The sequence below is a fragment of the Eublepharis macularius genome, chromosome 1 (genome assembly GCF_028583425.1).
Source record: "Eublepharis macularius isolate TG4126 chromosome 1, MPM_Emac_v1.0, whole genome shotgun sequence".
NCBI classification, from domain to species: Eukaryota; Metazoa; Chordata; class Lepidosauria; order Squamata; family Eublepharidae; genus Eublepharis; species Eublepharis macularius.
Genome location: NC_072790.1, coordinates 74,251,510 through 74,259,317, shown reverse-complemented (window position 1 = coordinate 74,259,317; position 7,808 = coordinate 74,251,510).

The window sequence follows — 7,808 nt, the reverse complement described above, 5'->3', positions numbered from 1 at the left end:
AACATAAGCAACTGAAGAACAACAAAACTTTCATAGATCTATATGGGAAAACCATTTAAAGAAAAAGAAACTTTAAATGTCAATAGTAAAACTAGTAAATAAGTTATTGTTACATGAATGTAAAAGTAAGACTTGAATTGGACTATGTACTTGATAATCCTTAATTTTTTTTAAAAAAAAGATAAGTACGTGCCATCAAGTTGCGACTGACTTATAGTGACCCCAACAAGGGGCTTTCAAAGCAAGTGAGAAGCAGAGGTGGTTTGCCACTGATTTCCACTGCAAAAGTCTTCCTTGGTGGTCTCCCATCCAAGTGCCAACCCTACTTAGCTGTCGAGATCTAATGAGATTGGGCTATACCATGCTGCCTTCCCTCCCATATTTTTCAATTACAAGGTGGAAATATCTCTGGAAAACTTCTGGAAAACTTGTGAATGTTTAACTTATTCTTAGGTTCTGTGGCAATATACTGGCATCTAGTGAACAAGAAACAGAACTTGGGGAAACACAAAAGTTATAAAGTTATATAGTGTGCAAAGTATATTCAGAGCAGTGTGTACAGGGTCAGTTTCCTTTTGGAGGAGAAAGATAGTACTGGAGGATAAAAACACTGACTTTGTGAGTCAGTGTTGGAAACTTCAGTATTGGAAACTTTAGATTTCTTTGTAATAGCCAATTAAGATATTCACTTAAAACTTACTGGGTGATCTTGGATCATTCATTCCATCTCTGCTTCAAATAGGTTTTGTGAGTATAGAATGGAAGTGGGGAGATCCATGTACACCACCCTGAGCTCTCTGAAGGCCAGGATGGATAAAAATTCACCCAAACTAGACCTTACTTGTGACACAAGTTGGGACATGGGTGCAAGACCCAACTCACTGTCACATGTATGAATGGGGAATTTTATTTGAAAGTGTTCCATTGCTCCTTCTGGCTCTGGAGCATTACAAGGGGGGAGGGGCTTCCACTTTCTCTCCCATGCTGCTTTCACCAGCAGAAGGAAAGGGGCAAATAGGGTTCCCTCCCCTAGAAGAATCCTGCTCAGGTCTATTCATTGGGGCTTATTCCCTGGAAAGTGTTCTAAGAATTGCACTATATATAAATAAATACAGTTTGAGCAAACATTGTGGAGATACAAAATCAACATATAGGCCTGGCATATTCATTGTGTCAATTCTCTTCAAAAACAACAACAACAACAACATTCAATTTATATACCACCCTTCAGGACAACTTAACACCCACTCAGACTGGTTTACAAAGTATGTCATTATTATCCCCACAGCAAAACACCCTGTGGGGTGGGAGGCGCTGAGAGAGATTCTAGAAAGCGTGACTGACTCATGGTCACCCAGCTGGCTTCAAGTGGAGGAGTGGGGAATCAAACCCGGTTCTCCAGATTAGAGTCCCACGCTCTTAACCACTACACCAAACTGGCTCTCAACTAGAGATGGGCATGAACCGGAAAAAAACCAAACCATGTGGTTCATGGTTCATCAAATTTCATGAACCACGAACTACAAACTTTCACAAACCTGCCCCTGGTTCAGGAACTGGTTCATTTGGTTCATGAAAACGTCACATCCAGGTCAGAAAATCATCACTTCCGGATCAGCAGAAGGTCACTTCCAGGCCAGCAGAAGTTCACTTCCGGGTCAGCAGAAGGTCTGCAGGAAGTCCATCCCGTTGCCTAGGAAACTGATTGATTGACACCAGGCTGTCTGCAGTGACGAACCAAAAAACGAACCAAACGAACCAGCCTAAAGTTCGTGGCGGTTCATCAGAAATGCGATCTGACGAACTGGTCTAGTTCATGCTTAATTTCGGTCCGTATTTCGGTTCATGCCCTGCTCTACTCTCAACCAGCTTCTCTTCAAAAATCTCTTTTATAGTTAACTCCCAAAGTGGTGCCTGCACAATTCTTCCTTGTGCCCACACATAGACTCTATATATCTGCTTTCCACCTTCTTTCCATACAGCACCTAGGAGAGCTAATATTAAAATCAGTGAAGAGATCAACTGCTCTGGTCATAATAATTTGTATCAATTTCAGTGGCAAGCCACACTGAAATGAAAGGGAGGCTTGGCACATAAGGTGCATTCCACAGAGGCAGCTGCTTTCTGTATCTCTGCATGATTTAATGTTCTGGTCTCCTTCTACTCATTCACCATCCAGACCGGGTAATCTGGATTATTCAGACTCTCCTGATGTAATAGTAGAATTACTCCACCTTCAGCAATAACCATTTTGCTTCTGCCTAACTCCAGGCTTCTCTCCCAATACTCAAGAGGTGTATCCAGTTCAGTCATTCATGGGAAAACAAAGGGGGCAGGCTCCCCTGAGAGCAGATAATTTTTATACACCTGCTAAACTTAACAGTAACAAGTGATTCCAATTTTTGACAGAACCCCCACCCCACCCCCACAGAATAACATCAAAGTTTTGCCACTCAAGAGTCATACAACATATTGACTCAATCAACACTGCTCTACCCCAGAGACTCACCCAAGGAAATATGCATGAATAACATTGAACCAATGACTCACAAAGTATGACAGAACCCCCAGAACAACAGGGTAGTTTATGAGACTGTTCCCATAGAAATGCTGGAGAAGTATCACTTTTTTATAGGCCCTGTCAGAAAATGGCTGCCTATTTAACATGAAGCAGCAATTTGTGGTCTGCGAGCTGCAATTTGTGTTTCTTTCTGCTTGTACTAATGTGGATTTAAATTCTTCAACACTTCGTGCAGACATCCTCAAAACATTTTTTTCTTACTCCTGCTGTTATAAATTATGCTGATAAAAGGCCACTTGCCCATCCTTAGCCATATATAGAAATACCTTTGCAAGGATTTAAACAGAGAGTATTAAGAAGTTTGCAAGCAGATCTAAAGCCATGAATGAGCTGAAATTCAGAAACTATGCTCTTCAGCCATCCTCACATCTCTTGTAGCGCCATCATAAGCAGGGTTAGACCCTTCTAAACCCAAAGACTTCAATGAAAATAGAAGAGTGTAACTTTGCTAGGGCTGTACTGATGTTCTCTTTAAAAATTCTGCCTGTTTTTTCATGCTTTCCTCCTTCTCAGATCCTCAGTCCTCAACCCATATTAAACTAAGAGCGGGACCACAAGTGACGCCTGACACAGGTTGGACACTAGTCAGCTTCCCTCAAGTTTTGATGGGAAATGTAGGCATCCTGGTCTTGCAGCTTGACTCTCTGACTGCTGTCCAATGGACTTTTCAACTATCACTTGTCCAACATTCCGCCAAGCTGCCTACATTTCCCATCAAAACTTGAGGGAAGCTGACAAGTGTCCAACCTGTGTCAGGCGTCACTTGTGGTCCCGCTCTCAGTCAAAAGCATGGATCTATGAAGCAAATGTATATCTTTCCTGTTACTCTTGCCTTCATTGTTCTTCTCTAAACTTCCATTTCTTAAAAATTAAATTAAATATCATTGTGCTAACGTTATTCTGTAATGTGCCATGTATATTAATGATGCAATATAAACAGTGAACAATATGTTCTGTTATTATATATTGCTTATACTTGTGCATATTTGAATTTTAATTTTTTCTGATGAGTTAATCACCTTAAGTTTTTGAGAAAAGCAGGATATAGAGATGTCAAATCAATAAATAATTCTGAGCAAAAATTCTTAAAGATCTAATAACCAATGAAATTTTATTTTATGTAAGATATCTTGATACTAGGCTTGAATTTGTGGGGTTTGGGGTTGTTATCAACATTTCCTTCGTCCTTTGCATATCATTTATCTTCCTCTTCTGCCTTTTCCCCACCATTGAGATATGTAAACTTAGTCCTCTCCCTCACTTCATATTCTCTCTTTTAAACTATCGTGTTGGTTTATTTTATATACATAAATTTCTTCTCTGCAAAAAAATTCTTCTCAGTTAAAAATATTTGAGTTGCTTTTACAAGGTCTGTTCCAAAATAAAGTTGTAGGTCAGAAGGAGTTACAGAAACAAGAGCAGTAGACCATGGGTGCTCTATCAAGTCCTAAGGCTGTGACTTTGAAGCCAAAACACACGAGACGCCTGACACATGGAGGACACTCATCAGTTTCCTGCAAGGGTCCATGGGAAGTGTAGTGAGAAAGAACCGCTTCCTGGGAGAAGGGGGAGAGCTCCCTCTCGCCGCCACCAGCTCCCTTTGCTCCCCTAAAAGCACTCTGCAACTTCCTTGCCTGCGAGGAACAGCCGAGCCCCTCCAGCATAGCCTCAGTGGCTGGAGGCAGAGAAAGGGAAGTGGGGCAGCTGCTGGCTCGGAGGCGGCATGTGCTGCTTCCAATTGTGCCCCAGTGGCGGAAGTGCCTCAGCCAGGCAAGCAAGGCATGAGCCCCATGCTGGCTTCCTGCACTTGCACCATCCATCCTCCTGCCACCAGCAGCCCCAGAAGAGTGAGGACAGGGCAGGCGCACTCAGCTCTTCTCCTGCTCAGCAACTGTGAATCATTCTCCTGCTCCCACTCGGCTCCCAACCCCTCAGCGCAAAGGTGCACCCCAGCTGCCGCCGCCTTGTCCGTCTCGCTGCTGCCAGCATGCTCGGCTCCCTCTGGCTGCCAAGTGCATTTACAGGAGCAAGGGGAGCAATCGGAAGCAGCACACACTGCCTCCAAGCCCAGCTGATCTGCAGCCACTGCAGCTTTCCTTTCTCCACCTCCTGCTGCTGAGGCCACACCGGAGGGGCTTGGCTGCTCCTCACAGACGAGGAGGCTGCAGAGTGCTTTTAGGGGAGCAAGGAGAGCCAGCAGTGGCAAGAGGAAGCTCTCCCTTTTCTCCCTGACAGAGATTCTTTCTCACTACACTTCCCATGGACCCTTGCGGGAAACTCATGAGTGTTCTCCACACATCAGGTGTCTCGTATGTTTTGGCTCTTGGTCGTGTCTTATATTTTAGAATTGACCCCAAAATAAACAGTATGTATAATCAAACCTCCAGGTATACAATGGTGTCAATGATCGTTGCCCTATAATGAGAAGGCATCATAGCCAAGGACCTACTAATGAGGAGTGCAGAATATTTCAAACAAAATAAATAAATATATTGTCGAAGGCTTTCACGGCCGGAGAACAATGGTTGTTGTGGATTTTCCGGGCTGTATAGCCATGGTCTTGGCATTGTAGTTCCTGACGTTTCGCCAGCAGCTGTGACTGGCATCTTCAGAGGTGTAGCACCAAAAGACAGAGATCTCTGAGTGTCACAGTGTGGAGAAGATGTTGGCAGGTATTTATATCTACTCAGGAGGGGTGGGGTTGGGCTGAGTCATCCTGTAAGAGTTTCCCAGGGTGTGGAATGCTAATGGAGGGAGGCTTCACTATATCCTGAGGAGGTTCTTTTGCATATGGATTGGTGCTTGATGTGCTAATCTTCTCTGCAGGGCTATTGTCGGGTATATTGTTTATACCCGACAATAGCCCTGCAGAGAAGATTGTCGGGTATATTGTCTATACCCGACAATAGCCCTGCAGAGAAGATTAGCACATCAAGCACCAATCCATATGCAAAAGAACCTCCTCAGGATACAGTGAAGCCTCCCTCCATTAGCATTCCACACCCTGGGAAACTCTTACAGGATGACTCAGCCCAACCCCAACCCTCCTGTCCTGAGTAGATATAAATGACCTGCCAACATCTTTTCCACACTGTGACACTGAGAGATCTCTGTCTTTTGGTGCTACACCTCTGAAGATGCCAGTCACAGCTGCTGGCGAAACGTCAGGAACTACAATGCCAAGACCACGGCTATACAGCCCAGAAAATCCACAACAACCATCAAAATAAATAAATAATTTAAAAGGTAGGACTGTATCATATTTCACTGCATTCAGCATAGTTAAGGAAGAAGATGCCTTTCAAAAGGACACTCTGTCTCACAATTGCTTACTATTCATTGCAAAATCACATTCAAATAGGTTCAAGATGCCTAATTTGACAGGCTTTAATGTCTTTCACCTCCAGTTATTGTACCTTGTGCTAATTTAGTCCATCATTCTTTTAATTAACTCAAAAAATGAGTAAACCCCAAATTTCCAGCCTCTTCTTTCCTCTTTCTGCACAGCTGCACAGTTCCTTCCCAGACATTTTGTATCCCCTTTGAGCAATGATTTTATATATCAATTCATAATTAAAGTCATCTTTTCCTTTTGCTTTCCCCTACTGAGACTGCTCATTCCCATTACCAGGCATGATTTAATACATCTGCTTCACAAACTATGAGCCCCAGCTGTAACTTCCCTATTCGAACAATGGGAAAACTCCAACCACATGCTTGCTTGCTTTAATGCTGGGCCACAACCAAGCTTTCAAGAATGATGTCATCAGAGCCTTGCTAATCCAATTGTCTGTAACAACCCCATACAGATTAACCCATGTATTCCAGACAGTAACGTGCAACCAGACCAACTGCCAAGACCATCTCTATGACCACATTCAGTAAACTAAGCCCTACATTGTGGGCCTAGTTGGCACTGAGGTGAAAGAGCATTGTTCAAGCTGTAGCACTTCAAACTTTAGGTGGGGGCTCACAAGATAGAATGGATTCTCCACTGAGAGTATTGGAACGTTAGGGAAAAGTAGACTGGAATCTTTCTTCTTAACATTTGATTCTTGTGTGGCGGTAACTTCTGGGTATGGAGAATCACACATGAAGGACTACCTCCTCCCATATTATCCATCCCACCAGTTGAAATTCTCCTCTCAAGTCGTGGTTTCTGTGTCCCTTCCTGCTGAGATAAGGTGGATGGCAACCAAAAATGGGCTTTTTCAGTGAAGGCATCTCACCTTCGAAATGACCTTTCCTTTGAGATTCGCCTGGCTCCTACTTTAGGCACCAGGCCCAAACATTTTTCTTTACATTAGATTTTAAGGAAGAGGTTCCATCTTTTAAAATGTTTTATGCTTTGTCCCTAGCCCAAGGATTGTTTTATCAATATTCTTTTAGATTGTTCCACTTTATGTGCTCTGGATTGTATTTATTGGCTGTTTAATTGGCATGGTTTTTAGTGGCCTGTATTGTTTTATTGATATTTGTTTTATTGTTTTTACTTCGTTTGGTTTTGTTTTACTGTTTTGAGCCACCTCAAGCAGGTTTACAGAGGCGCATAAAATTTTCTAAATAAATAAATGTCCAAGTAAATCCAGGCCACAGCAGAGGTCTGAAAGACTGCAGCCCAGAAACGGATTATCACCTCGGTGAAAAGCAGGCTGTAAAGGAAGGGAGGGGAACAGACGGTCAGTTTATCCTGGAAGGAAATTCCTTTCCTCTCAGTGCTGAAATAATTTTCAGTGGTCACACAACCTGATCATGAAGCAAACTTCAAAAGACAACATCCTCTTATGGGAATATTAAAACCAGTCAATCACATCTGAGTTCCTGTTTTGAGTATTTGAGGTTCTTGGTAACACAAGGGACATGGACAGCTCTTGGGCAGGAAGGAGTAATCTTGCAATTGGGCCATTAACAATTTGAAAATCCCATCTCCAGTTCTGCATTGAAACCGATACAGTTTCAGGGAAAATACTGCAGAATGTTATTAAACCTCTAATCATTCTTCAGATTTCCAGCTAGGATCTGTTCCAGCTAGGTTTTTTACCGGCCTTACAGCTGTGTCTTTAAAAACATCTTGATCTACATTTTTCAGCAGGTATACTACCTGGAAAATCTTCCTTGGTTGAGTTCTGTATAGCAAACAGCTGCTATAAACACAAAAGTTGGGTAGGGTTTTTTTTCCTGGTCAGTCAGCAACGTTAATCCCAACCTAATTTCCCTTATGATTTCC